This window comes from Phacochoerus africanus, chromosome 3 (assembly GCF_016906955.1).
Source record: "Phacochoerus africanus isolate WHEZ1 chromosome 3, ROS_Pafr_v1, whole genome shotgun sequence".
NCBI lineage: Eukaryota > Metazoa > Chordata > Mammalia > Artiodactyla > Suidae > Phacochoerus > Phacochoerus africanus.
Genome location: NC_062546.1, coordinates 159,284,675 through 159,307,970, shown reverse-complemented (window position 1 = coordinate 159,307,970; position 23,296 = coordinate 159,284,675). Strand labels below are relative to the sequence as shown.

At 35.1% G+C, this 23,296-nt stretch overlaps 1 long non-coding RNA gene and 1 pseudogene across 1 annotated transcript in view; both read left to right on the top strand.

The window, feature by feature from the left end:
- Window positions 1-23,296, top strand: part of LOC125123370 (uncharacterized) — a 200,713-nt gene that overhangs the window by 152,392 nt on the left and 25,025 nt on the right. The window lies entirely within an intron of this gene.
- Window positions 20,857-21,533, top strand: LOC125123369 (adenylate kinase 2, mitochondrial-like; annotated as a pseudogene).

Sequence of the window (23,296 nt, the reverse complement as noted above, 5' to 3'; positions counted from 1 at the left end):
GGTTAGGTATTTTGAAGACTACTTCAGCTGGTATTTGTGTAATGTTTGTCTTTTGATTAATTTGGAGTTAGGGGTACTTTGAAAGAAGACCACAGAGATTAAGTTCAGTCCACATTTACTCTTTCAAAAATTTCGTAGGCTAATTTTTTTCTATTCTTTAAATTTTCTCTGCTTTGCTTTCCTTTATCTTTATTTCCTTTTCTGGTTCCCTTTCAATTTTCCTCTCTCTCTTCCTGAATTTTTTTCTCCCTCCCACCATTCTCCTTCCTGCCCTTCTTATTTCCTCCCTCTTCATTTTCAAAAAAGTCAACAACATTTACTAGTATTTAAATACTAGTGATGTATTTTCCTTGTACATGAAGATCTTTCATAGCTTTATTCACATACATTTAACTACAAATCATTAACTATGTATTTTTGTTGACACGGGAGGCAAATTTATACATTTGTTTAGTTAAGTAGGCAGCCCTTGAATGCTTTCTCAGATTTTATGTCTCAGGATGTAAGAAATTATATCTGACTAATTTGTACGATAAATGTCATAGGCTCTGTAGCTGTTGCTCTTAAGATTGATTTTAACAAAAAAATGCACATCTTTTTAGTATCTACATTGAGTACTTTGCACTTATTCTTGGATTTAGATCTTTTTGGCGTATTCAAAGATCATTTGGCACAAAAACTCTTTTGAGTCAAGCAGTTTACTTTGATTCCACCCACATGTACTAACCTCTTTTTGCTCTCAGTATCCCACTCAGAGAGCAAAACCACTGACCTAGAAAAGATGACTCCAAGCATCCACATAGTCAGACACATCAAGAATGGAAAGTAGCATGTGTACAAATGGTATGCTAGAAAATTAATACATTTTATTTCCATATTCTATAGATATAAACAAAAAATAATTTTACACTCTGTTACTTGAAATTTCTTAGAGTTAATATATTCTTTCCATTAGCCTCTCTGCTTAATAATTTTCTTTACTCTGATCATAATTTTATTATTTGCATATTATAAGTGCAAGAGTTGGCTGTAAGTAACTGCATCAGATGAGAAACTGGAAGCAGATATAGGGGTGGAATTGTTCTTCTTTCCATCATTTATATTTGTTTTGTAATATTGTGCTTCTTTTGAAATGTATCATTTTATCTTTGCACTAACATTCCAGACACTGAGAACAATATAAATATTTTCTAAATACATTATCATGTGGTATATATTTCCAGAGCTGAGTAAAGAGACAGAATTATATGTCATAAAGTTTTATTTAATTTTTACATATTATATTTTTACTTTTAAATTATCAATAATGTTAAAGCTAATATGATTCATGGTGTGAGGCCTTGCTTTCTGCCTCTGACATATAAAGGATTCTTTAGGTCAGAGAATACCTGACCTATCACTGGCACTCCTGGGTCTGCTTGCTGATTAACTAAAATCTGGATCTTCCCTTTCCTTACTGATTGATGGTGCTTTGTATCATAATTTCTCAATGCTGTTGACTCCAGTTTTGTTGGAGATAGAATCGAGTTTTTTCCAAAAACTAAATAGCTTCCAAACTCCTTGCAGTTAACACAGGTCTGGCCACTGAGAGAGAAATGAAAGCTTACTGGGTATTGTATGTAGGTTTAACTGAGGATATGGGGGAAATTTAGCTTGCTGGGGATGGGGGCTGTATGTGAAATAGCCATCTCTTAACCTGAAGTTATGGAAGATGCTAATAATAATGCTGTGTTGTTGCTGTACCAGAAAAATACTGCTATCTTTTAAATTTAAAATAAGAGAAAAAAAAACTTAAAAATTTTTGGCAACACTGTGATAGGATTTCTGATGTGTGTATGTCAATGTCGTTCTTCCTGGTTACGGCAGTGGTAGAAGGGACTGTCCATGCTCTGGAGCTTCCTAAGGTTCATTTGGTGGTGTGTGGATGATATGAACATATTTAAAGGGCAAAGAATAGAGAGGAAACCTTTCCTCACCACCTTCAACATTTTGTGCCTTGACTGCACATGATTCGAGACTCTCTGGTCCTTGCATCTTAGACCTTGCTCCATTTTGATCCTTTGGTATCTTATGAAACTTAAGTACATGGATTTCTTCTAAATGCTCTAGTCAGTCATCTCTCATTTCCTCCTTCCATTCAGCCAGCCCTTTCCCATTTCCTCACTTTGCCTGGTAAGAGAAAGACCTCCATTTTTATATGCCAAACACACAAAGAGCCTTTGCAGTTAGTTACTATTCCTCTGCTTAGACTGTTCTTTTTTTATTATATCCATATACATTATTCACTTACTTCCTTCAGGTCTCCGCTCAAATTAAGTCCTCAGAGAGGCCTTCCCTGATTACCCTTTACCTTCTTAATAGAACTTACATACTTTCTGGTTTCTTTATTGTTTGATCCTTTCAGAGGAATACGTTTCCCCAAAGACCAGGGGAAATGTTGCTTTCTATATTGCTGAATCTCCCTGGATGTAGTACGTACTCAATAAATACTTGCTGAATGAATGAATTTTTTGCACCCAGTTGAACTTACTGTTCTTAGAGATGATATTATTGGTAGCCAATCTGATTATAGGGTGTAGTTAATCAAAAATTAATATGGGACAGAAATTCTTTGCCTCACTAAGCAAACATAAAGATGAAGACAACTACCTTTTTATCCTTCTTTAGTCAGTGTTTGGAGAGTCTGACTTTTTGAGACACTGTTAAATAACCAGTAAACTCAAAGTCTTTTACTCATATGAGCAACTCCATTCATTGTAATTGTACACTAAGCAGGCCCTCTGATGTAGTTCTTTCCTAACTATTCATAACCATGTGGCATTTTTGAGTCAGTGGTTTGATGCATAAAGTTCCAAGCTCCTTTTACTCTTATTGCTTATGATGAACTGTTTTAGCTTTCAATTTCTGTTTAGATATCTTATCCATTTCCACCATATATTAGTTATATGACAGTGGGCATGTCACTTGATTTAGTTGTATTCAGGTTTTTATTAATAAAATGGAAATAATAACAATTTAAAAATACTGGCAATCTCATAGGGTTTCTTTAAGTGATATAATAAATATTCAAATTTATTTTAAAATAGGCAAATTTATTAGAAAATGCAAATATATATAGTTTTAAATTCAAAGTCATGCATTATAATAAAATAGTACACTTATTAAATAATATTAGAATTATTGGTTAATCATAAATTATAAGTGGGAGACTGCAGATTTAGACAAATTTAATTATTTGCTTCTTTTTAATTGAGAATTGAGTTTTTGCTGGAAAATTATTTGCTTGGATTTTATTTCTACAAATACATAGAAGTCCCTGAGGCTATGAGCCTCAACTAATCTATTTTACTGTCCAGTATAAGAAATATTCACATTATTTCACCAAATATAAAATATATAATTCTATGCTGGAAAATACAGAAATTATTGAAATATTATCTGGAGATGTTCATTTTTGAGCTTTAGAGAATTAGCTGTGAAACAAATAAGCCATATTCCAGGTTTCTTGCTTTGTTCTTTTTATGGGTTATTGCTAAAGATCTGTATAATATAAATTCTTATTGTACACTCCTTTGCATTGTGTAAAAAGTGTAGGAAATTGTTAAATACAAAATGGAGAAAGGATTTGAGAATTCCGTAAGCAGATAAAACCATTTAAACCATGTAAGCAAAACTAAATCTAGTTTATTTCATGAATATAAGTGAAACTTAGATTATTTCTTATAAATACCTCTAAAAAAGAAATCTAAGCCATCTTCCTAAAAATGGTATAAGATTACTTTGTTTTGATCTTTTTGTCTTTTAAGGCAACACCCGTTGCATATGGGGGTTCCCAGTCTAGGGGTCCAATTGGAACTGTAGCCACCAGTCTATGCCACAGCCATAGCAACACAGGACCTGAAGCACATCTGTGACCTATACCACAGCTGAGGGCAACGCCGCATCCTTACCCACTGAGCAAGGCCAGGGGTCAAATCTGCGTCCTCATGGATGCTAGCTGGGTTCGCTAACTGCTGAGCCACGAGGCAAACTCCAAGATAATTACTTTTAACCAATCTCTTGTCATCTGGAAACCCGTATTGTAATAACCAATCATTGTAAAGGTTAAACAACTTCCCCATTTTCATTTTATAAAGCCATTCTGTAATGTCAGGCCCCGAGCTTCATATCACTTTTAAATTTGAAAGCTCCCAGTTGAGAATTGTTTTTAGACTGCACAGTAAACTCTTATTGCAGAAGGCCCTCTATATCTGTGGATGTGGGATATGCATAAACAGAGGGCCTAATGTATTATGCCATTTTACATAAGAGATTTGAGCACCTGCAGATTTTGGTATGTGGGTCTTGGGACCAACCCCTTGCAGATACCAGGGGATGACTGTGCTAACTTTATTAATGTGGTGGTTTTAATCTTGCTCTTTATGGATTTTTTGACAAAATAAATAAGACATAAAATCAATTTTAAAATAATTACATGAAGAATATAGAGTTTTTGTAGTAATTTCAAGCATAGTGGGAATCAGCAACACCTATACCTAAAAGAATGAACTTGACAGCGTTTTTAGTATACAAAAATAACTGAAGCAAAAATGTTTAAACAGAGTTATTTAAATTATTGTAGGGAAGAATACATGGATCAGAAAACTCAGGGAAAGAAAATCTGTTTTGGGTAAGTTTAAATTAAAATAACTAATTTTAACATTCCATTTGAATAAATTATTTTGCATTACAAAAACTTGAAACTTGAAGACTTGAAAGTTTTCTCTTGTCCAGTGGTATCTTCCCAGCTAGCTTACATTGCTTTTGAAATATTTTAGCCATATTGTTTCCTGATACTTATATTTGCAATGATAAAAATTCAATACAGTAATTTTTGTAGACTCTTACTAATTTACTGTCTTAAAACACTAGCTATAAAAGCTAACTCCTAACTTTAAAATTTTGCTTTAAAACAAAAAAAATCTAATAAGATTTTAATAATTAAATCTTTTTTTATATAATGATTTTTTTTTTCCATTATAGCTCGTTTACAGTGTCCTGTCAATTTTCTACTCTACAGCATGGTGACCCAGTTACACATACATGTATACATCCTTTTTTCTCACATTATCATGCTCCATCATAAGTGACCATAGTTTAAATCTTGATGGCTAGTCTAAAAATGTTTGTGGCTGTCTGACTTCCTTACAAAAATACTATCATTACTGCACGTTAACTACACATACTTAAGATTTAACAAAATCTGTATCTATATCTATGTCTATCTCCAACCTTTTAACATGCCACCCAATTCAAAAATGATTCTGGGAGTTCCCATTGTGACTTAGCAGGTTACTAACACGAATAGTATCCATGAAGGTGTGGGTTTGATACCTGGCCTCTCTCAGTGGGTTAAGGATCCAGTGTTGCCTTGAGCTGTGGTGTAGGTCACAGATATGGCTCATTGGCTATGGTGTAGGCTGGAGCTGCACCTCCAATTCGACTCCTAGGCTGGGAACTTCCATATGCTGCAGCTGCAGGCTCTAAAAAGCAACCAAGCAAACAAACAAAACAAAACCCCAAATGATTCTGTTTTCCTATCCATTATGACTTACTCGTTTTCTAAAGAATCTGTCATGTAGATCTCCAGAGATTTCTCTTTGATATCATCTAAAAATCTGTCTTTTGTATTATTAGTTTAATAATTATCTTCCCTTTTAACTTGAAATCTTATCCCTCTTCTCCCCAGTCTATATCCCCTTTCCTTTATCAAATTCTTGCCATAAGACAGTGTGTCTGTCTTCCTTATTTCTTTCTTTCCCTTTTATCTTTCTTCCATTCTTTTCTTTTTTCTTTTTGGACTAGGGTTTTTTTTTTAATATAAAATGAAAATGGAGCTTGAAAACAAAGGAAATGTATTGAATTTAAGGATAATTCCATCTCATTACTGTTGTAATTATATGGAATAACATTCCAGAGGAAGAACAAATTAAACAAATGGAAAGGAATTTAAAGTAAGCATAATAAATATTTTAGAGAGCTAAGGGAGTATAATAAAAACATGAGGCAGAAAAAAACTTTTATGAAGAGGAACCAGATGAGGGCTATGAAAACAGAATTATTAAAATAGTGAACTAAATTAAACTAAATAGAAAAGCTATAGCTTCATCACAAATTAATCTTTTGAAATAGTAGGTCAGTGAACGCTCATAGGTGCATTAGAGTCAGATATAGTGATAGATTGAGAAAACATTTAAGAGATATGGAGAATAAGAGAAGTATCAGTATCTGATAGCAGTCACAGAAAGAGATTAAAAATTCAAAAAGAAAAAATATTTCAAAAAGTAGTTGCATAGAATTTTTAAGATCTAAAGAAAATAGGAGACTAGTTTGAAAACGCTCAGGGTATGCCAAATAGAATATAAGAAAAATCCACATCAAACTCTTTACAATGAATATTAAGAGAGAGGTAAAGAAAAAATTCTAAAAGCTATTTGAAAGCAGGGCTTATGCCTTCTAATGTTTTATTTTGTACTGCTTTCCAGAAGTATGCTTTGCATATTGTTGATATGCAATAAATTTTCTTGACTGACTGAATGTTCTCCTTAATTATTAACCAAGTAAGAAGGTAACACCATCCACTATCCTTCAGTAATATTTCCTGAATAAAAACCAAAAAGATGGAAAATTCTACTGTCACCAAGAAATGACTCCATTAATTAATTTTCCAGAAATTAAAAAAAAAAAAGATTCTCCATGGGAAGTTAAATATTTTTTTCTAAGTCTAGTTATTCTTGCCCCAGTGTCTGGCCAAGAATAGAATATCTAGTTCAACTTGAAAAGAATAGAAATATAGTAAAGACACTATCAAATTGTGATTTTAAAAAAATGTGGCAGAAAATATATCCTAAAATTGTAAAAGTTCATCTTTACTCAGCAGAATTTTAACCAAAATAATTATTTTTGCAGCACACATGTATGTAACCTTTATGTTCCTGGTAATGTTCCAAGTCAAGTATGTCTCCCATTCAGTCACATTTCTAGAATTAACCTTAAGGAAGTCATTTGCACAGCAGTTTTTGTTTAAATATGTTTATAACAACCTCTGGATTTTCAAGTTATAATATCTGAGAGATGACTTGAAATCAAACCAAAGAATTAGTTGAGAAAACATTTAAAGTAAATTCTGTCCAGCAATTAACTTAGGTATAAATATAACTTTATTTTAAAGTGAGTTCCTTCCTAGGAAGTTATATCTATCTGGCATGTGTGTCTAGAGTCAAGGTCCTAATGCACCTTCTGGTCGTCCCTTACTCTTATGATTCATTTTGATACTGGTCTAAAATTTCAAATCAAAACTTGTCAGTTGGCTGTACGGTCTCTCAGAGGCCTCCATTTTGTTTCAAGCAAGCAATCGACTTCAATTCCAGTATAAATTTAGACCCGGATTTTGTTTGTCACACTGCATCGTTGATGCTGATGCACTGGCCCTGGAGTCCTTCAATTCCCTTGAGTTGCCAGGGCTGCTCTAATCAGTATAGCTTCATCTCCAGTACTGACCATATCCTGTCTATTCTGGCTTTATGGCCTAAACTGACCACATCATAGTGAACCTCTATGATTTCCTGTTCTTGTCTGAACATCCCTCAGGTGTCTGCCCTTAACATTCTGGAAGCTATTTTCCTAGAGGAAATTCTCTGTTTTTAGTTGTAAAAGTAAAGTTTCTGGAGATGCTCTTTGACCTCCTGGGACCCACTCACCTTGAAAACCTAAACAAATCCTCTCCTGACTGCCAGATCCATGTTCAAATACTGCCAGTGGGGGCTGGCAAATCACTATTATTTTGTTTATTGTATTTGGTCAAGGAATAAATAGGTAGAGATAGTGACAAGTGGCTAATCTTTTAGAATATTTTAAATAAGTCTCTGATAATTAAGGTACTAGGTTTATGACTGACTATATGCAATGACAGTATGGAGCAATCTGCTTTAATATATATGTTTTATTTTAATATATATGTTTCCACAGACTTTGTGGATACCTGTGGCTAATAAGGGTATCCTTTATTTATTTATTTATTTGTTTGTTTATTTATTTAGTCTTTTTAGTGCTGCACTAGCAGCAGGCAGAAGTTCCCAGGCTAGGGGTCGAACTGGAGCTGAAGCTGCTGGACTATGCCATAGTAATGACAATACCAGATTCAAGCCTGCCTGGGACCTACACCACAGCTCACAGCAATACCGGATTCTTAACCCACTGAGCGAGGCCAGGAAGAAACCTGCATCCTCATGGATACAGGTTGGATTCATTACCACTTCACCACCATGGAATTCCAATAAGGCTATTCTTATTTCTGAAATCTAATGTCTTCCCAAACCATGGCTTGCAAAGGATCTTCTCATCATGATTCTTAAATCTAGGAAAAAATGGCTAGGGTAGACCTTTGTAATGTTATGATGTTTTGCTTTTAAGAGGTAAAGAGAGGGTCAAGGATTTGTGATGATTGACGTAAAGGTGATAATTAATCGTTCATTTAACTATAAATAAGGCATACTTGTTCTTGCTTACTATTTGATTTACCTTAATTCTGTGATGTATTTCAGTGAATCATGGGGCCATGTTAAGAATATTTTGATTGACTCATTCACATATGTAGATAGCCCTTAATAATTAAAAGACCTGTGGTTGAAGTCTTCTTGTTTTGGTTTCTTGGGTTATAATGTTAATAATTAGCACATTTATTCACTTGATGTTGATTAGTCATTAATTATGTGCTTTATATTTTTTGCTCAGTTTAATTTCTACATGTAACTTTCATTATTATTATCTTACACATGAGAAAATAGAGTTATGGAGGTAAATTAATGTCCCTGAACTTTCATAGCTGATACATGGCAAAATGGAGATTCAAATGTGGATCTATTTTACTACAAAAACCAACTTAAGCTATAATAAAAAGCTTTCATAAAATATACCTTTTCTACGTCAGAAAAAAATAAGACAATTAAAATGTTAGAGTCAAGAATTTAATTTTTTAGACATGATTTATGGCAACTGAACAGGAAGTTCAAATATGTAATGGAAATGAGAACTAAAAAATATGGAAAACTATAAGAAAGTATGAAACGAGTCAATGTATTATTGCGTGGAAGAAAAGAAATTTTATTTTTAATATATTGAATTTGTTATGATGCTTTCTTCTAGAAATAGTATAGAAATATGCTAACTTCTGTTTAAATATCTTTGTGAAGTAATTTTCTAAAATGCTACAGCCTTAAGTGAGTCCAACTCATATACTGTGAGTCATAATTGAGCAATTCCTAAGGAGAATTTGTGTAGCAATAAGACAATCATTGCATGCAATATGGTAAGCATGCACTTTAAAACTCTAGTACGTATTTAGCAATCCCTGGAAATCTGATGTCATTGGTTAAACCAGAAAAAAATCCCCAGGTTTTTCTATGTCCTTAACCTCAAAGGAGACAATTTACCATAAATAAGCAACAGGGAGTAAGACATTCTCACCAGACATGTAATCCAGCGGATATATGACATTAAATGCCATGTGGTGGTCATTACACATAGTGAATAAAAGTCATAATGGTCAACCAACTCCAGCTCTTCCCTCAGAGTACAGACTACCCAATTTGGAGAAAAGAATGTAAATGCTGGTTTTAGCTGAGATAAAAAGTTGAAATCATAAGCAATCTTTGTGGTATGTACAACAGATTCCCACAATTTCCTATTAGCTCCATGTGCAGATGGTAGAAAGGAACACGTGTTGATATTTTTCTTTGGGGATGCTAAGATAACTAGTGATTTGAACCATATACATGCTGATATTTGGACATTTTTGATAAAAAAGTGACAAATTCATAAAGTACAAATACTAAATCCTTTGGTGTAAAATATTGGCTTGTTATAAATAATCAAAAAGAATATTGTTATTTGGAAATAAAAAAGCTTTCTGTATTTTGAGGTATTTGCAGTTAATGGATTAGTTGGTGGTGTTTGAGAGAAAGGCTTAAAATATAAAACAAAGCAAATTAATGGTAATATGTAAGATTTGACTCCAAATTATAAACAGTAGCATTAATTTGAAATGATTGGAATCTTAGAACTATTCCTTTTTATTAGCAAAATAATATAATTAAAGGAATATTCCATTTTTAACTCATATAGATATTAATTTACTATTTAAATAATGATATTTTGAAAATTTTTTTTTGTCTTTTTAGGGCCATACCCATGGCATATGGCAATTCCCAGGCTCGGGGTCAAATTGGAGCTATAGCCGCCAGCCTAAATACACCACAGCCACAGCAATGCCAGATACAAGCCACATCCGTTACCTAAATCACAGCTCACAGCAACACCCACAGAGCGAGCCCAAGGATTGAACCTGCATCCTCAAGAATACTAGTCAGATTCGTTTCCGCTGAGCTATGACAGGAACTCTGAAAAAAGATGTTTAAAATGGCAAATTATAAAAATGTGCTACAAATGTGTAGAAGGCAATACTTTTTAAAGAGACTAATGTTAATGAAAATACTTTGCTAATAGAATTATCATGTCTTCCAGTAATTTAACTTCTGAGAATATATCTAAAAGAAATGAAAACACTAACTTGAAAAGATACCCCCATGTTCAGAGCAGCATTATCTACAATAGCCAAGACATGGAAACAGCACAAATGTCCATTGATGGATGAATGGATAAAGAAGTTGTCCTACACACACAGAGAAGAATGTTACTCAACCATAAAAAATGCGGAAATCCTACCATTTGTGACAACATTAATGGACCTTGAAGACATTATGTTAAGTGAAGTAAGTCAGAGAAAGACAAATACTCCTTTTATATGTGGAGTCTAATGGAAAGCCACTAAAACCACTGACCATAGAAAAAGAGGTCAGATTTGGGATAAGTAGAAGGGGATGGGAGAAGGGGAAATTGGATGATGGAGGTCAAATTGTACAAACTTTCAATTATAAGATAAATAAGTATAAGAGATGCAGTATCCAACATGATGACTAGTTCACATTGCTGTATGATACGTAGGAAAGTTGTGAAAAATAGTAGATCCTAAGAGTTCTCATCACAAGGAGAAATTTATTTCATTATATCTGTATGAGTTGGAAGATATTAACTACACTTATCATGGTAATCACTATACAGTATAGATCAAACCATCATCTATATACCCTTTAAACTTAAAAAAAAGAATACCTTGTTAACATTTCAATTATGAAGTTTAGGAACCAAATGTCACACAATTTAATTAATAATTTCCAGGTAACTCTTGTAATAGAAAAATAGCTAATTTGAAAGATTGTTTTCCTCTTAATCATCTCAGACTTTGATGAAGTTCACTTTTGTGTGGTCAATTCTTGATTTACTTTATCCAAAATAATTAAAATCATAGAGTGTTTCCCTAGTCAAGAGCCATTCTACAGGTAATTAATTCACTTAGCAGAGCAAAAATAGAAAGACTATAACTAGAAAAATGACATGGGGTAGGTGATGATAAAAATAATTATACAGGGAGTTCCCCTTGTGGCTCAGCAGAAACAAATCTGACTCGTATCTATGAGGATGTGAGTTCGATCCCTGACTTCCCTCAGTGGGTTAAGGATCTGGCATTGCCCTGAGCTGTGGTGTAGGTCACAGACGCAGCTCGTGGCCTGCATTGCCGTGGCTGTGGTGTAGGCTGGCAGCTACAGCTCAATTTGACCTCTAGCCTGGGAACTTCCATATGCCATGGGTGTGGCCCTAAAAAATCTTCCCCCCCAAATTATACAAAAGTTTAAAAAAATATTATCTATTCAACCACTGTCCATAGGTTTTGCTTTGAAGAATATCAGTGTATTTGGTTTTGAGTTTTATTACTGGAATCATTGACCATGGACACTGGAAATATTTGATGCTACAAAATGTAAAGTGCAAAGAAGTATTTTTAAGATGAAGATATTTAGCATGATTCAGTGTTGATTATTTTTAGTTTTTGGCATGACTAACAACTTCCTTTAGTGCAGTTTCCCACAGGAATGAATGAAGGAAGATAAGTGTTCATCAAACACCTTATCAACAAGAAAGCTCTTTCCTTTTGTAGCAGAAAAAACAGATACCTAATAATTCTTTAGTGCCTTCTGCGATTTACTGAGTACCTTGTTAGGAGAAGATCTGTGTTTTCAGTACAGAACTTGGAACTGGACCCAAATTTTTCATGTAACAAAGAGTGGGCAATGAAGGTTGTGAGGATGATATGAGAGGAAGGAGACTAGCACTTGCAAGGCTGAACTCAAGGTTAAGGAGAAGACAGGCCTTGTGGCTAAAATCTGGGGAGAGATGGCAGAAAACTATGAGTGAAATGTATGTGTATCCCCTAAGACCTTGTCAATCTTCAGTAAAAATACTCTGGTCATGATTTTTTTTTTTGCCTTTTTGCCTTTTTGCCTTTTCTAGGGCTGCTTCTGCGACACATGGAGGTTCCCAGGCTAGAGGTTGAACTGGAGCTGTAGCTGCTGGCCTACTCCAGGGCTACAGCAATGTGGCATCTGAGCCCGGTATGCGACCTACACCACAGCTCATGACAATGCCAGATCCTTAACCCAATGAGCAAGGGCAGGGATTGAACCTGCAACCTCATGGTTCCTAGTTGGATTCGTCAACCACTGAGCCATGACGGGAACTCCAAGGTCATGATATTCTTGCTGTAAACGGTTTCCTGTTGATGTTTATGAAGGATTGTAATTGTGTATCGGTGCTATGCCAGAGTTAGCCTGAATGGATGAAAGGATAATGTATGTCTGTGTTCTACTTTAATTATCGTATTACAATTTCATGACAATCCTAGGTGGGTACATATTATTATTCTCAATTGCATATTCATAATTAAGGAAACTGAGGCCCAGAAACATTAAGTAATAACCTTTGGAAGGACATGGGCCATGAAGTGGTAGAAAGTAATAGAATTTTGAATAAGATCTTACATTCAAAACGTTCTTTACTTTCTGTCATCATAAATGCCTTCCATCATAGCAGTTTAATTTTAGCTGAGACACCATGCACAAAGCACAAGTATGACCACATTGCTATTGTAAGAGATCAGAAAATAGTCAGTAGTTTGATCCACCTAATTTGAAATATGTCTTTCCTTAGAGTCCTATAAAGAAAAGCTATTTGTACCTTCTAGTTTGTGGATGATAGAGGAGAACCACCCATTCATTTACGCTGGCATTCTTGGCAGAGAGAAAGTTATAATCATTTCTCAAAATTGGTGGTCGTGATATACAAAGAGTAAAGTTTTTCCTATTTCCTGAAATATCTATCTTCTTGTCCATGTCCACAAACTGGTAGAGAATTACACTCACTTTCTTCAGATCCTCCATGAATTTTGTTGTCTGGGTTTGAGATCCACAGCTAAAATCTTGAAACCTTGGAGCAGAATCACAGGAAAGCCACTACATGATTAAAAAGTTGGAAATTGAGGTTTCTTTTAAAGAAAAGTTTGGGACCGTTCGGCCTGGAGAAGAAAGTGTTAGGTGTGATTTATATGCTCTATTCAAGTATGGAATTAATTTTTTCCATACAAGGAAAAGTAATCATCTGTTTTCTAACCACATTATAGAAAAAATTATTGGAAGGGCTTAAGATTTAGGCTAGTCCAGAAGAATTTCCTGATTGTGAAAATGGTTAAGTATTGGAGTTGGTAACCGACCAAATGTTTGGAATCTCTTATTTCATTCCATTAAGACAAGGCTAGACTTTGGTTTCAGAGAATTACAGAGTTTTAGGGACCCAAGTGATCATCTTATTCAATATCCTTCCTCTACAAAGGCTCTGAGAGTTTAACCAAAAACTGTGTACTTGCTAACCCTCAAATTTGGTTTATGTAAAATTGTCTTCCTGACCAAAAGCTACACAATTTTTCTGTCATGTTGAATGTATTGCTTATGTAAAAGAGATACTATTTTAATGGAGAATTAAATTTATACAAAATAACCACTAATAGTGGCTTTTTTCCCTCTGAAATTTGTTTAAAAAGATGATTTATCAAATGATAAAATGCTCCTTATGTGTTCTTTAAAGCTTATTCCCAGAAAAGTCTTATTATTTTCTATATGTTCACATATTGTTGAGAAATTTCTTTTAGACAATTTATTATCAGTAAATGTACTCTTGTCAAACACAGGATTTTCTTTGAATCCAGATGTATTAATTCTCATCGCTTCTTACTTCTTGGAGGTAGAGTGTTTGAAAAATTGTTTCTAAGTAAAGAGTACGCTGAATAGTATTTGCTCAGATGACTAATATAAAAATAGCATGAAGTCTGGAAACAATTTAAACTTCTGCCACATATTCAGTAAGCCAGAGAAATGGTTCTGGAACTACTAACAATTTCAGGCAACAAAATGAAGTTTTATTCAAAAAGAAAACTAGAGAAGATAATTTTATACTTTAGAAATGAAATGATTACTTTGTTTCTTATGGAAACAGTGCCAATATTCCTAGAATTTTTAGTTTGATGATTGTAAGACTGATTAAGGAAGAGGCCATAGTAATGAAGTACTTCTGTTTTAAAATTATTGAAAAAATACCTTTGTGACCCAAAGGTTATGGGAAAAAAGTAAACAGAACTCTTATCTATTTACTGAATGAAAAATTTGTAGATAATATAACTTTCTAATTCTAGTTCGGGGTAGGGAGATATATGAATCCTAGGTATATATAGATCTATTTTTACTAAATAGTCAATAACAGTCAATATAGAAGGGATCAATATACAAAAATAACAAAAAAATAACAAATGAATTATTAGAAAAACACAACTATGAACCAACTAAAATGTATAATATAATGGCAAGATTCTCTGGTGATGAGTTTGGTTGGCCTACTTATTTTGTTAGAGTCATTTTCATAGTTATACAAATGACTTTTAGTAAACTATTTATTCTTGACTCTAAGAGCATTTCCGTAAACATAAATATAATGTAAGACTCATCATCTGTGTCTCTTCTACCTCTGGTCTGGTAAATGGAAGGGAAGCCTGGCCTGTGAATCATGTAGAGCAAAAAGAAGCCCAGATGTTGGCATTAACCCTATTCTACCCTGCATTTGGTTTCCTGTCTTCTCAGTTCCCTAGAATTCTTACTTTATTGCATTTTCAAAATGATAGGTATATGACATGGGAATTAATTAATTCTGTTTTATTCCTATTTACATTGCTCCTATTTTCTTCTTCTCCTCTTAGGCATTCAGTTAATGTATGTAACATGTACCTTTTTGTTTGTATGTGATTTTGCAAAAATGAATACTTTGTGCATCGATTTTTAATAAGTGAATATATATATATACACATACATATATTCTTGCCAATCATCATATTATTGAGGTTAATCCCTGTGAAATCTTTGAAATATGTGCATGTACTCTGTTTTATCAAATGGTTGCCTAATACTACAGCGAACTCATCTACAATACATGCTTTTCTAATGATGGGTATGTAGGTTGCCTCCAATTTCCAAGCAAAAAGTATTACACTATAATAAACACTTTCATAGATGTTATTATGTAACTGTCCCAGAAATTTTAGATATACATATGTATCCAAGATTACATATTATATACAATAATCACATGAGTGTAATCTTGGATACATATGTGTATACACATATCTAGGAGTAGACTGGCTAGGTCGTAGATTATCTGTATACTTCACTTGACTAGTGAGAGAAAACCATTTCAAACAATATTTTATTTTATTTATTTATTTATTTATTTTTCTATCATTATTTCAAACAATATTTTAAAGTGTCTTTTTATAACATTTTTATTTAGGTGTAAGTCATATACCATAAATCCAACCCTTTAAAATGTGCAGTTCAGGGAGTTCCCATCATGGCTCAGTGGTAACGAATTCGACTAGGATCCATAAGGATGTGGGTTCGATCCCTGGCTTCATCACTGGGTTAAGGACCCAGTGTGAGCTCTGATATAGGTCGCAGATGTGGCTTGGATCCTGCATTGCTGTGACTGTGATGTAGGCTGGTAGCTGTAGCTCTGCTTAGAACCCTAGTCTGGGAGCTTCCACATACTATAGGTATCACCCTAAAAAGCAGGAAAAAAAAAAAGGGCAATTCAGTGTTTTATAGTATATTCACAGAGAGCAAGGAGCAGCATTATTTAACTAAAGAACATTTTTATCACCCCAAAAGTAAACCCTAGTACTCAGTCACTCCCATCCTGCCCTCTTTCCCCTTCTCCTCAGCCCCGGACAACCATGACTCTACTTTCTATCTCTTTGTATTTGCATATTCTGGACATTTCATTATATGGAAATGTACAACATATGTCCTTTTGTATATGGTTTCTTTCACCTGGCATTAAATATTCAAGGCTCATCCATGTGGTAGCATATATAAGAACTTCGTTTTTAATGGCTGAATAATATTCCATTATATGGGTTTACATTTTGAATGTTTATCCATTCATCAGTTGATGGACAACTAGATTGTTTTCATCTTTTGACTGTTATTAATAATGGCATGAATATGGGTATGTAAGTTTTCATGTGGACATATGTTTTCAGTTCTCCCAGGATATACCTAAGAATGGAATTTCTGAGTCATATGGTAGCTCTATGTTTAACCTTTTAAGAAACAGCCAAACTGTTTTCCAAAGTGGCAACACCATTTTACATTCCAAGTAGTAATGTATGAAGGTTCTATTTTCTCCACATCCTCACCAACACTTGTCATTGTTTGCCTTTGATTCTACCCATGCTAGTGGGTGTGAAGTAGTATCTCATTGTGGTTTTGATTTGCATTTTCCTAATGGTTAATGTTGAGGATATTTTCATATGCTTAATGGCCACTCATATATCTTCTTTTGGGAAATGTTTATTCAGATCTGCTGTGTGTTGAATTATGCCTTCTAAAGAGATTTGTTGAAGTCCTGACTCCCTGGTACCTTTGAATGTGACCTCATTTGGAAAAAGAGCCTATTTTTTTTCCTTTTGTTGATTGTTCTTTTTTTTTATCATATAAGAAACTATTGCCTTATTCAAAGTTACCTTGATTTACTCCTAAATTTTCTTCTAAGAGTTTTATAGTTTTTGTTCTTACTCTTAGATCTATGATTTGTTTTGAATTAGTTTCTTTTTTTTTTACATGGTCCTAGTCTCCAAGGGATTTTGAAATAATATTTGGCCCTTTCCAACTGTTCTAAAGAATCTATTTGTCTGCTTTCTAATTATATTCAAGCAGCTGGTACCAGCTTGTTGCTCTGTACCACTGTGATGGCTTAAACTGAAGATTGGCTTTCTACTCTTTATGCAGTATTAAACTCGTGAGAATTTAGCTAAGCAGATGATGTTTTGGGACAGTACTTTTCCACAGAACTTTGAAAATGTTATCTTGTAAGAAATGTTCTTTGTAAGTTATCTGTTTTTCTTTTTTTATTACTTTCAAGATCTTTGTCTTCTCAGTTTTACTATGAGGTATTTAGTCAGAATTTCAATTTTGTTGTTTTTCTTGAGTCTGAGGATTCAGATCTTTTGCCTTTTTTTATTGAGTTGTTTACATATTCATCATATCAAAGACCTTAATATGGCTGTTTCTAATATACCTAACAGGCTGTTTCTAATGTCCCTCTGGAATTAACCTCTAGTCTGATTTTTTACTGTATGTATCTCCTTGCTTTTCTTATAATTTAACCACAACATTCATTCTTTTTGCATGTGGAAGTCCAGTTGTTCTGGAAACATTTGTTAAAAAGCCTGTCTTTTCTCCATTGTGTTACCTTTGTTCTGTTGTCAAAGATCGGTTGACCATGTTTGTCAACTGTTCTGTTCCATTGATCTATTTGTCTATTCTTTCATAAATAACACACTATCTTAATTACTGTAATCTTATGGTAAATCTTAAGATTTGCTATAGTAAGTTGAGTAGTATCAGTACTTCAACTTTGTTGTTCTCTTTCAATATTGTGTTGACTATTACGAGTCTTTTTCTTCTCCATGTAAACTTTAGAAACAATGTTGATAGCCACAAAATAACTTGCTGGAATTTTGATTGGAATTTAATTGAAGTTATAGATAAAGATGGGAAAAATTTACATCTTGATAATATTGAGTCTTCCTATCCATGACTATGGAATATATCTCCATTTATTTAGTTCTTGGATTTCATTATCAGAATTGTCAATTTTCCTCATGTAGATCTTGTACAAGTTGTTACATTTCTACCTAAGTATTTTATTTTGGGGGTGCTAACCTAAGCTGTTATGTGTTTTAATTTCATCCACTTGATCATTGCTGGTACCAAGGAAAGCCATTGAGTTTTTAATATTAACTGTATATTGCAACCTTGTTAACATAATTTAGTTCCAGGAATTCTTTTTGATTATTTTGGATTTTCTACAAAGATGATCATGTCATCTGTGAACAAAAAAGCTTTATATATTCCTTCCCAATCTGTATAACTTTATTTCCTTTTCTTATCTTATTGCATTAGCAAGGGCTTCCAGTACAATATTGAAAAACAGTGGTGAGAAAACTACTGATGGTAGTTTTCTTGTAATGGCTTTATCTAGTTCTGGCTTTATATATGCTTTATCTATGCTGACTTCTTTATCTTTGCCTTTATCTATGCTGGCTTCATAGGATGAGTTAGGAACTATTACCTCTTCTATCTTCTGAAAGTTTTATAGAAAATTGGTATAATTCTTTCCTTAAATATTTGTTAGAATTCATCAGGGAACCCATCTGGGCCTGCTGTTTTCTATTAGTTTTCTGCTTTCTGGAAGGTTGTAAATTACTGATTCAATGTCTTTGATAGATATAGGACTATTCAGATTGTATATTTCCTCTTGTGTTAGTTTTGGCAGATTGTATATTTCAAGGAATTTGTCCATTTCATATAGGTTATCAAATTTGTGGGCATAAAGTTGTTCATAATATTTCTTGATTATTCTTTTAATGTTCAGGGTATCTGTAGTATATCCCCTCTTTCATTTCTACTAGTAGTTTGTGTCCTCTCACTTCTTTTCTTAGCCTGACTAAAGGCTTACTGATTTTATGGCCCTTTTCAAAGGACCAGCTTTTGGTTTCATTGATTTTTTCTATGATTTTTTGTTATCAATTGTATTGATTTTCTCTGTAATTTTTCTTTTCTTCCTCTTTCTTAGAATTTAATCTCCTCAAGGTAGAAGATGATTGATTTTTAGATCTTCTTTTCTAATATGTGCATTCAATGCTATAAATTTTCCTCTAAGCATTGCTTTTGCTGCATACCACAAGTCTTGATGAGTTATATTTACATTTTCATTTTCTTTTAGTTGAAAGTATTTTTATTTCTCTTGAAATTTCTTCTTTGGCCCATGTGTTATGTAGAGGTATGTTGTTTAATCTTTAAATATTTTGGGATGTTCCACTATCTTTCTGTTATTGATTTTTATCATAATTCCATTATGGTCTGATAGATGTTCCACCTATCTTTCTGTTATTGATTTTTATCATAATTCCATTATGGTCTGAAAAATAATTGCATTATTTTTTTTAAGTGTGTTAAAGTGTGTTTTATGGTCCAGAATGTGGCCTATCTGGTTAAATATTTATATGAGCTTGAGCATAATATGTTTTGTGTTGTTGTTGGATTAAGTAGTCTATAGATATCCATTATATCCAGTTGATTGATGGCATTGTTGAATTAAACTATGTCCTTACTCATTTTTTATATGCTGGATCTGTCCATTCTGAAAGAGAGGTATTGACATCTCCAACTGTAATAGTGGACTCACTATGTCTCCTTGCAGTTTCTATCAGTTTTTGCCTCATACATTTTATGCTCTATTTTTACCTATATATGGTAAGGACTGTTAAGTCTTCTTGGAAAATTGACCCCTTTATCATTATGTAATGCCCCTCTTTTTCTCTGATAACTTTCCTGGCTCTGAAGTCTGCTCTGTTTGAAATTAATATGGCTACTCCTGCCTTTTTTTTTTTTTTTTGATTAGTGGGTAGCATGATACATCTTTCTTCATCTACTTACTTTTAACCTATATGTATTTTTATAGTTGAGGTTTCTTGTGGAAAACATATAATTGAGTCTTATTTTTTGATCCACTTTGACAATCTTTGCCTTTTCATTGGTGCCTTTAGATCAGGACCTTCTAAATGATTATTGATATGGTTGGAGGATATATACCATATTTAAGAAAAAAATATTTTCTATTTCCTGTCCTTGTTCTTTGTTCCTATTTTTGTTTTTGACTCTTTTTTGCATTTTGAGTTTTTAATTGGACATTTTATGATTCATTTAGTCTAGCATATCAATTATACTTAAAAAAATACTTTTTAAAATGGTTGCCCTAGAGTTTGCAATATACATTTACAGCTATTCCAAGTTGACTTTCAAGTAACACTCTACTACTTCATGGGTAGTGCAAATACCTTATAATAATTCTAATTTCTTATCTTGTCCCTTGTATCAGTGCTGTCATTCCTTTAGCTTTTATTGGCATACCTCATTTTCTTGTGATTCTCTTTACTGTACTTCACAGATATTGTGAAGTACAGTAAACATGTTTTTTTTACATGTTGAAGATTTGTGGCAACCCTGTGTCAGCAAGTCTGTTGGTGCCATTTTTTTCCAACACTTTTTGCTCACTTCATGGAAGTGTCATATTTTGTTAATTCTTACAATGTTCCAAGCTTTTTCATTATTATATTTGTTATGGTGATCCATAATCAGTGCTCTTTGATGTTACTATTGCAAAAAGGTTATACCTTCCTGAAGGCTTAGATATAGTTAACATTTTTTAGCAATATATTTAAAATTAAGGTATGGGGTTAAGCAGTGAGAAACATAGGTGGCCATGGCTCCTAACATGCCGGCAGCTAAACCAGCTTAAGAGGGTCCTAAAGGCATCTGGGATGTGCTGCTGGGGCCACCTGGGGCCAGAAAATATACTTAGGCACCCAGATTGGTTGAAAACTTCTGTGTCTGCCATTTGGCCACTGGGGACATGCTGAGGGCCATGGCAGCTTCTGGCTCAGAGCTGGGAAAGCTGAAGGCAACTATGGATGCTGGGAAACTGGTAGTGATGAAATGGTTGTGGAGTGCATTGAGAAGAATTTGGAGACCCCTCCATGCAAAAATGGTTTTTTGCTAGATGCTTCCCTCAGACCGTGAGGCAGGCAGAAAGGCTTGATGACCTCATGGAGAAGTGGAAAGAGAAGCTTGATTTTGTGATTGAATTCAGCATCCCAGACTCTCTGCTGATCTGGAGAATCACAGGAAGACTGATTCATCCAAAGAGTGGCAGTTCCTACCAGGAGGAGTTCAACACTCCAAAAGAGCCTATGAAAGATGACATCCTCAGGCACCTTTGATCTGCAGATCAGATGATAATGAGAAGGCCTTGAAAATCTGCCTGGAGACCTACCACACTCAGACTACAATAAATAGGGCATCTACTTTGCCATTGATGCATCCCAGACCCCTGATGTGTTTGCAAGCATCCTAGCAGCCTTCTCTAAAGCCACATCCTAGTAACAGAAGGCCAGGTGAGACTGCATCACTGCTCATCACCCTGTGGTGTGATCCCTGCTCTTAAGTGCTGGGCAGAGGGGAGGGGTGGTCAGGGTAAGGATGGGGAGAGGTTGTCAGGGGTAGGATGGAGAAGGAGGAGTGATGGGGGCTCAAGAGAAGGATAGAAAGAGCCCCAGTGTGGTAGTGACGTGATTTCTTTTACATAGAGTAGGAGTCTTAAAAAGTATAAGCAAAGGGAAAAATTAATTTTTTAAAAACACTGGGAGATGCAGTATTATTTCTAAGGAATCACATTTTCATTTACTCTGGACTAGTGACAATGCTTTTTAAAGCCAGAGCCCTAAGACCTCACTTTTATCAGAACCTCATGCCAGCCCAGGAATATAGGACATCACACTGTTGTCCTGTCTGTCCTGTAGCTTTCTAGCCCTGGATCCCCATACCGTGAGATCAAGAAATCATCTCCACATTTGAAAGAGATATGAAGGGGCAGAGCAAGATGGAGGAGGAGTAAGAGGTTGCGCTCACCTTCTTCCACAAACACATCAAAAAAACGCACATACATGTAAAATGACTCATACAGAATATCAACTGAATGCTGGCAGAAGAACTTAAACTTCTAAAAAGGGCAAGAAACTCATGACATAACTGGGTAGAACAACAACAACAACAACAACAACAAAAACAGAGAATCAGGACAGGACTAGCATTCCCGAGAGGGAGCTGTGAAGGAGAAAAGGAACCCACCTCCTGGGAAGCCACCTAACTGACGGAAAGATCAGCTGAGTCAGAGGGACCTCAAAGTCACTGAGAAAAGTGCAGAAGCTGGACTGAGAACAGCAAAGCAGAGCGAGAGCCACACAGATCATCTGAACCACTGGCCCAGATACCACAGCCTGGGATGCTCAGGTGGGGGCTGGGCACTGAGACTTAGGCTCTGGAGGTCAGTCTCAGTGAGAGGACTGGGGTTGGCACTGTGGAAACAGCCTAAGGGGATAAGGAGCAGTGAGCCATGGGGGTGGGGAGGAATGGCTGGGGATGAGAATGCTTAGGCAGAGGGAACCTGGGAGAAGGTCCAGACCCGCAGGAGAGGCAAAGTGCCATTGTTGGGGAGGGCAAGAGGAGGAGGGGCGGACCTCCATAGGAAACACTGCGATGGAGTGTGCGTGCCCCCAGGGGCTCTCAGAGGGAGGAGTGGCTCTGGCACAGGCTACAGGGTGGTGGAAAGCCTCTTGCTGCTTTACGGGAGACTGGGCATTTCTTATGCAGGCTACAGGTAGCCAGGCATCTCTTATGTGGGCTAAAGGCATCAGTGGGCTAAGTGCAATGTGTTGCCTCTTGCACAATCTATAGGGGGCAGGGACAGACCATGGTGGTTGTCCCCAAACTCACAGAAAAAAAAAACACAAGCAAGATGAAGAAGCACAGAAACCATTCCCAGTTAAAGCAACAGAAGAATTCACCTAAAGCAGTCAACAATGAAACAGACTTCTGCAGTCTGACAGACTTTGAGTTCAAAAGGGAGATAGTGGAGTTCCCGTCATGGTGCAGTGGTTAATGAACCTGACTAGGAACCATGAGGTTGTAGGTTCGATCCCTGGCCTCACTCAGTGGGTTAAGGATCCAGCTTTGCCGTGAGCTGTGGTGTAGGTCGCAGATGTGGCTCGGATCCCACATTGCTGTGACTCTGGTGTAGGCCGGTGGCTACAGCTCCAATTAGACCCCTAGACTGGGAACCTCCGCATGCCACAGGCGTGGCCCTA